This window comes from Coenobita brevimanus, chromosome 23 (genome assembly GCF_032717465.1).
Source record: "Coenobita brevimanus isolate Jiangsu-jjx chromosome 23, ASM3271746v2, whole genome shotgun sequence".
NCBI lineage: Eukaryota > Metazoa > Arthropoda > Malacostraca > Decapoda > Coenobitidae > Coenobita > Coenobita brevimanus.
The window spans coordinates 59,077,452-59,085,221 of record NC_136976.1 but is presented as its reverse complement, the minus strand read 5'-3'; positions in this window follow the sequence as shown (position 1 = coordinate 59,085,221).

Here is a 7,770-nt window from a genome sequence, read left to right as displayed (position 1 = left end):
TTATGGTAGCAGCATAAATACATTACAGATGACGTCCTTGGGCTGAAGATGTTAAACAGGGAGGGTTCAGTTTCTTAGCCCCTTCACTACGAGCCCTTTATTTTTTATTCCTACTGTTTTCAGATGAAAGTCTTAAGCTTAGTGAATCGTCGCGCTGACCTCGAATAAATAAAGGCTATATCAACTTCTCCAACTCGAAAAGCCTTTCCAAAGCTAAATAATTCGCCTGGCAAGAATTAAAAAAAAAAGAAAAAAAAAAGACGTCCTTGCAAGACAAGTGTAAAAAAAAAAAAGTCCTCGGACGGTCACAGGTTGCGATTCCATCTTGATTTTAACCTGTTCGGTTACATTTTTCTTGTTCACTACCTCTAGATGGTTGTATTCAGCTTAGATGAGATATTCTTGAACCGGAGTTGCTAAATATGACTTTTAAACAACAGAAACACAAGCATACTTCGCTTTTGTGTATCTGGCATCAACCTCATGCAGAAATAATGACCTAACTTCAAAAGATCGTCACCATCATCACCATTCCAGGAACTCTGTCCTTAATCATTAACAATTATTTCCCCTACAACATAGCACGTTTCCTCATACTCTCACCATCTCTCCACACATCAATCCCGACCTAGCTACCTCTTCCTCTCCTTCCATCCAGCCTGCCAATCACTCTTATGAGTATCACGTTATCAGACGACGCAGAGCTAAAGTCCATTCAATAACGCCATCGGGAAATTTGCATGTGTGGGAAGCCTACCAAGAAGTAATAAACTCTTCTTCGCTATCTTCCTCGCTACAGATGGCTGTAATTTTCCTATCGTCTTGTTGGCCCGTCGAAGGAAGAAGGATGATTAGTTTGTCTTCATCATTCTCTCATCAATATGTCATCAGTCCTTTCTTCACCATGTTCCTTAATGCAAATAGATTTAATTTTCTTACTTTCTTGCTCGGCAGTCAAAAGGGGAGACTAATTAGTTTTTCTTCATTTCGCATCAGTTATCCTTTTTCCCCTCTTCAATCTGTCCTTAGTCCTTTGTTTACTGTTCTCCCAAGTGTGGACTGATATAATTTTCCTATTATCTTTTTGGCACCTCGAATGAGAAACTGACTGGTTTGTTCTCATCAATCTTTCATCAATCTGTCATCAATCTCTTCTTCACTTTCTTCCTCGATGCAGACGGGTGTAACTTCTTCCCATCATGTTGGTCTGATGGAAGGAGAGATTAATTTGTACTTGGCTTATCCATTCCTCATCATTGTGTCATCAATCACTTCTTCACTATCATTCTCGCTGCACGCACAAGTGTAATTACCTTGTCATCCTGTTGATGCGTCGAAACAGTGAGACCGATTGCTGTGTCTTCATAAGTCTTTCATTAATCTGTCCTGAATCTGTCCTCAGTCCTATCTTCATTATTATCCTCGGCGCTGATAGATGTAACATTCCTGTCCTCTTACTGACTTAGTGAAGGAGATTGATTAATTGATTCTTCATCAGTACCTCATCAATTTGTTCTGAGTCTGTCCACAGTCCTTTACTTCACCATTATCCTCGGTGCACACAGGAGTATTATTCCTGTCATGGTGTTCTTCGTCAAAGGAAAGAGATTGACTTCATTGTCCCCATCGACCTGTAAATAAATATATTTTCATCGACCTCGTCTTCATCAGCCTGTCATTCCGTCACGTCCCCTTGTCGAAGAAGGGAGACTGACCTGTCTTCACCAGTCTCTGAACTATCTGTTCTCAATTAGTTTTCATTGATAAGAGTATGTCATCAGTCCATCCTCATCAAGCACACTGGGTTGAGAAAGTGAGATTAGGTGAATGAATTTTACCCACACCACTGACTGTTTATTGTGGGGATACTACAGCTTCGGTTTAAGTCAGGCCGAAACTAATATAGGGTAGCAATACACTTAGTTTCACTAATGTAGGTATAGCCCAGCTCATCCGGTTATGTAATCACGGTACTGCGAAGTGAGACAGATCGCATCATATTAATACCTGAACCTTCTTAGTGGAAGTATTATTATTATTTTATGCTGCCTGAAACTAAAAAGTCACCCTAAGAGGAAGGTGTGGAAGGGACGAATGAATGCCAGGGATGAGAAGACGACTATGTACAGGAAGGGAAGTGTGTGAAAGGGAGTTTTTAACTGAGAAAAGGTTGACTTCGGAGGGAGAGATAAGGAAGTGATGTACGCAGCGGAGACGAAGAGGATGGAGAAGAGGAATGAAAGGGAGGGGAAAGTGCAGAGGCTGCAAAGGAAGACTGGACCCAAGAAGGTAAGGAAATGTTTAATTATATAAATAAGGAAGGGAAAGAAAGGATAAGAGGAAGGGAAGGAGAAAGAAGAGGGACTGGAAGGAATTGGAAAGTGGATATTTTTGGAAAGCAATAAGCCAGAGAAAGGCGTTCAGTGTAAAAGGAGAACGCGAAAAAGCTAGGTTAAGTGTAGAAGAGAAAGGAGAAGCGTGGAAGGTATTGTAGCTAAACGCCTCCTGTAAGAGTGCCATCAGTTGGGTCACAATGGTCGAGGTGTGCGCCGGCAGAACACGGGGGAAATTCACCTCGAGTAAGGCACAGTCGGACGCACCTTTTAGCAGCTTGGGTCGGTGTTCTCTTAAGGTCAGCAGGAATTCTTAGCACCACTTTCCTGGCGATTTAAAACTTGTCGAATACCTGGCTACTCCCCTAAGTACTGCTGGCATCTTCACAATACCAACACCTTTTGAAATACTAGACAGTACTAATGTCCCATATGCCGAAAGATGCAAAAACCAGGAGGTGCTCGGAGCCTCGAAAGCTGACGTGAATACATGTCTTGAAGGCTAAGGAATGTCTAGCGCCACTTCCTTGACGAATTACGTTACGTTGCATACTGCACTTTACTATTATCTCTTCGTACTATTTATATCTTTGAAATACCGGCACAGTTATATAAAAATCACAGACGAAAACGTAAACGAACCATACACAAAAACAAACAGAAAAGGAAGAGTTGCTATGAAACCTTCACGATATATCAGTTATGCTGCATACAGCAGGTCAATTTATTGTCTGGCAAAATGTGTATATAATCTACAAGTATGTCAGCAATGAAAAAAAAAAACTATGAATAACGGTACAGACAGTACCTAGTTATAGTGTTCAGATAAACAGAAAAAGAATGAGATGTTAGAAATCTTCCTCAGCTTAAAAGAAGGCGGTCCGTGGACAGTTAGGCTGGCCTAACACCACCAACACACATCATTGCACAACAGTTTCCGTCAAAAAAGTTAGCCCCTTCAAGCGGTATTTTTTCCTTTGTGCTTCCTATCATCAGACGTCTTTATTAAACTGAGGGCAACCTCTTTAGTAAAAGAGATAATGGAGAATATGTCTAACTTCCCCATTTCACAAAATCTCTCAAAAGATCAACAAAATGCATGCGGTGCTATCAGTAAGAGATAATAAAATACGTCATCGAGAGAAAGGGCTAAACATGCTATTTCTATGATCTCAGCAATGCATGGGCGATTCAAAGGATGAATCGTTAACATCTTCAAACCAGTGACGAATTTCTAAAAGTTAAACTTGCTATATTTCAAACAATTTTATTTTCATCAAGATAGATTTTTTTAACTGGAAGGGTTAGATAAAGCTTTCAGTAAACCCTTCACCACCAAGGGACTCTCTTAAGCTGAGTACAATCGTCTCATGGCAGGAAGCGGCAACGACAAATTACGTCCACGGTGTGAGGTAGTTACGTTTAGCCTCACTGAATAATGAGATCTAGTGTCCAAAAAAAAAAAAAAAAAAAAAAAAAAAAAAAAGAGAGAGAGAGAGAGAGAGAGAGAGAGAGAAAATCAGAAAAAATGGATAACTGCGGTATATCGATTGATGCATATTAGTCAACTCCGGTCAGACTTACTTACTAGACAACAGAATAAGACACGGATAGTAAAGAATATGGTAAAATATGTGGTGGAAGGGATGTCAGATGGAACGGGAGGTATGAAGATACCAACCAGAAGACTGAGAAGTCAGAGAAATAGTGATATTGAGTGGATGACACGATGACAAGACGGTGAGATGAATGGAATGATGAGATTGAAGGTGACGGGGGTTGAGGGCGTGAAAACAAGAAGGGAATGAGTGTGGCATTGAGGGGACAAGATTAGAGAGAGAGAGAGAGAGAGAGAGAGAGAGAGAGAGATTCAAAGAAAGTAACCTAAGAAAAAAAGAGAAGGGGAATGAATGAAAATAAACAATCAAAATTTCAGGAAAGAATGGAATAAAATCATTGGATCATAAATTATATAAATGGGCAAAGAGTCGACAAGTAAGATAAGTCTGAGTCGATGTAGTGAGAATAAGAGGCGGAAGAGATGGAGGAGGAGAGAAGAAAGGGAGGAAGGGATGGAGGAGGAGGAAGAAAAGGAGGAGGGGATGGAGGAGGAGGAGGAAGAAAAGGAGGAGGGGATGGAGAAAGAAGGAATGGAGGTGTGATGGAAGAATGGAAAGAAAACTATCTATCTATCTATCTATTGCCAGACGCCATAATCCGGCAAGGGGTGGCCATTTGACTTTGAGTTATTTGTTTTACGGGGAGGGGCACTAACCCTCCACCAACCCACTTGTTGACAGGTAGGGAGCACGTATGGTTTTGTTATATGGTTACCACCCAGCGTTGTAAATGGTTTCTTGGCTTACAGGAAACCATTTGGCTTGTCACTCAATGTAAAGCCACCTGTAAAGGAAAGAAAAGCAATAAGAAGTGACAGGAAAGATGGGAGAAATAGGAAGAGAGGAGGGCAGGCACAGAAAAAGAATGATAAAGGCTAAGGAAGAAGTAGGTAGCACTACATCAAATGAGTGGATGATGGTGAGAAATAGGAAGAGAGGAGGGCAGGCACAGAAAAAGAATGATAAAGGCTAAGGATGAAGTAGGTAGCACTACATCAAGTGAGTGGATGATGGTGAGAAATAGGAAGAAAGGAGGGCAGGCACAGAAAAAGAACGTAAAAGCTAAGGAAGAAGTAGGCAGCACTACATCAAGTGAGTGGATGATGGTCGCCACCACCTACCACATAATAATAATAATAATAATAATAATAATAATAATAATAATAATAATAATCTATCTATCTATCTATCTATAGCCCGACGCCCTAATCCCGCAAAGGGTGGCCGCAGACAAAACGCCTCCAAGTCGCTCTGTCACCCACCATTTGATTACCTGGAGAAAGACGAGAAGAATGAGAAGGAAGAGAAAGAAGGTAGAGGAAGTTCCGGAGGAGGAGGAGGAGGAGGAAAAAAGAAATAAGGGGAGGAGGAGTAGAAGGAATAGAAAAAAACAATCGTAGGATAAAACGAAAAAAAAAAAAAAAAAGGAACACTTAAAGAATGCATATCTCCTTCAGCATCAAAAAAACTTTACGATTTACTAGTGCAGTTCCTCTTCCCTACCAGATGAATTTTTTTACCGTTTCACCTCGTTTCTCAGTTCTACGGTCTTATTCTGCCCTGTTACTGATTATCAAAGAACGCGTATCTCCGCCTGCGCCAATAAAATTTATGACTTATTCCTGCATCAAGGGTCCGGATCCAACGGAAAATCAAATAAACTTTTCCTTGACCCACTGTCCAGATTCGTAGATTTTTTTTTTTTTTTTTTTAAATCTGATACCGGTAACTTTATGAGATATCTTACAGACACGGGTGGATACATAATGCCCGTTGAACTTCGTAGGCGGAGACAATTTTAGCGGGAGGCTGTGGATATGACGACGACGACGATGATATAATGATGATGATGAGGAGGACGAGGAGGAGGAGAAGGAGGAGGAGGAGGAGGAAAAGCAAGGCTAGAAAAAAGAGCAGGAGAAGGGACATGAAGGCTATGAATGAGAGCAAGTGACTAAGAAAGGAAGAAGAGAAGAAGGGAGGAAAGAAGAGAAAGAGCAAAAGTAGGAAGGGAAAGTGGAAATAAACGCATTAGAACAGAGGAAAGAAGCGCAAAAGTCAGAAGTGAAGGAGAAACAAGAAGATATAACAAAAAAGAGGGAAAAAAGAGCAACAGTATGAAGAAGAGAGAGAAGGCGAGGAGGAGGAGAAGATGCAAAAAATTCCAAAGGATGAAACACAAGGATAGGAAAAGAGAGGTGGGGGAGGAAGAAAGTATGCGGAAGAAGATAGGGAGGAGGAAGAGGGGGAGGAAGCGGGGGAGGAGGAGGAAGGGGGGAAGAAGGAACAGAAAGGGAAGAGGAGGAGAAGAAGAAGGTGAAACATAAAAGTGCGTGGATTAAAAGGGGGCGACTTGGAATGAGAGTGCCTGCGAAAGTTTGCGAGGAAAAAGCCGAGAAATCACATGCGAAAAGGGGAGAGAGAGAGAGAGAGAGAGAGAGAGAGAGAGAGAGAGAGAGAGAGAGAGGGCTTAAATTTGTGAGCTGAGAGAGAGAGAGAGAGAGAGAGAGAGAGAGCGAGCAGGGAGTCACATGGTAGGAACATAGATCACTGTCGAAGTTTTATTGTCTGGCATTAATATTAATAAAAAGACTTATTCTTTATACGCAGAGAGAGAGAGAGAGAGAGAGAGAGAGAGACGGGGGTGAGGAAGAGATGGCGCAGTATGCAAAGCGGAGAGCCATGAATTTGAAATGCGCAAACTGACATCGACGAGAAAAAGAAGAGAGAAAGAAAATGAAAGGACGGACGCTGAGGGAAAAGTATTAAAAAGAAGACCAAAGAAGAGAATGGCCCTATGAATCCAAGAAGAGGCCTGCGAGGACGTGCAAAAAGAGGAAACAGAGGAAGAGGGCGGTGGAAAGGTGAAAAATCTGTTAAAACGGCGAAAAAAAAAAAAAAAAAAGACTGGTATGAACAGAAGTTGAAACCAAAAGAAGAACAGAAGAATGTGAAGATGAAAAGGATAAATGAAGAAAAATACGAAGAATGTCCATGTACTAAAGGGAAAGACCTATTGTATGAACTGAAGAGGGATGAAGGGAAGACGAAAATCAGAATTAATAGATGGAAGAAGGAAAAGAGGAAGAAAAGACAGACAGACAGACAGACAGACAGACAGACACACACACACACACACACACACACACACACACACACACACACACACACACACACACACACAATCGAAACTGTAAAAAATAAGACAATGACCCTTGGAATCGAAAACAGGGATGAATGAAAGAGGAAAAAGAGGAAACAAAGGAAGAGAGGCTACAGGGATAAAGAACAAAAAAATGATCACTGCCAACTGCACAAGAGGGCTGGAATGAAGAGGAAAAAAAGGAGGCACAGAACACAAACGTCAAAGGTTAAAAAAAGAGATGACACTGACCCTACGAATCGATAAAGAGGACAAAAGGAGAGAGAGAGAGAGAGAGAGAGAGAGAGAGAGAGGGGGAACCAAGAGGAGGTAGGAAGAACAAGGGATAAATTAAAGACATGGAAGGAAAAGTATGACACGAAAAGCAATCCAATAAAATGAAGAAAAAAAAGGGGGGGGGGGAGAGAGGAAGAAACAAGGAGAAACAAGAAAAGACGCAGAAAAAATAATCTACCTTAGGAAAGGAGCAGGCAGACAGAAGGGAAAGGGAAGAAGCAGCAAAATGGAGAAATGGAAAACGAAATGGAAATGTTACAACGAAATTTTTAATCAAAGGTAGAAGATGAGAAAGAGAAAAGAAGACTGAAAGTGTATAGAAGATGAACTGTAAGAAATGGAAATGATATGCTTGAAAATCAATTGAATAAAAGACACG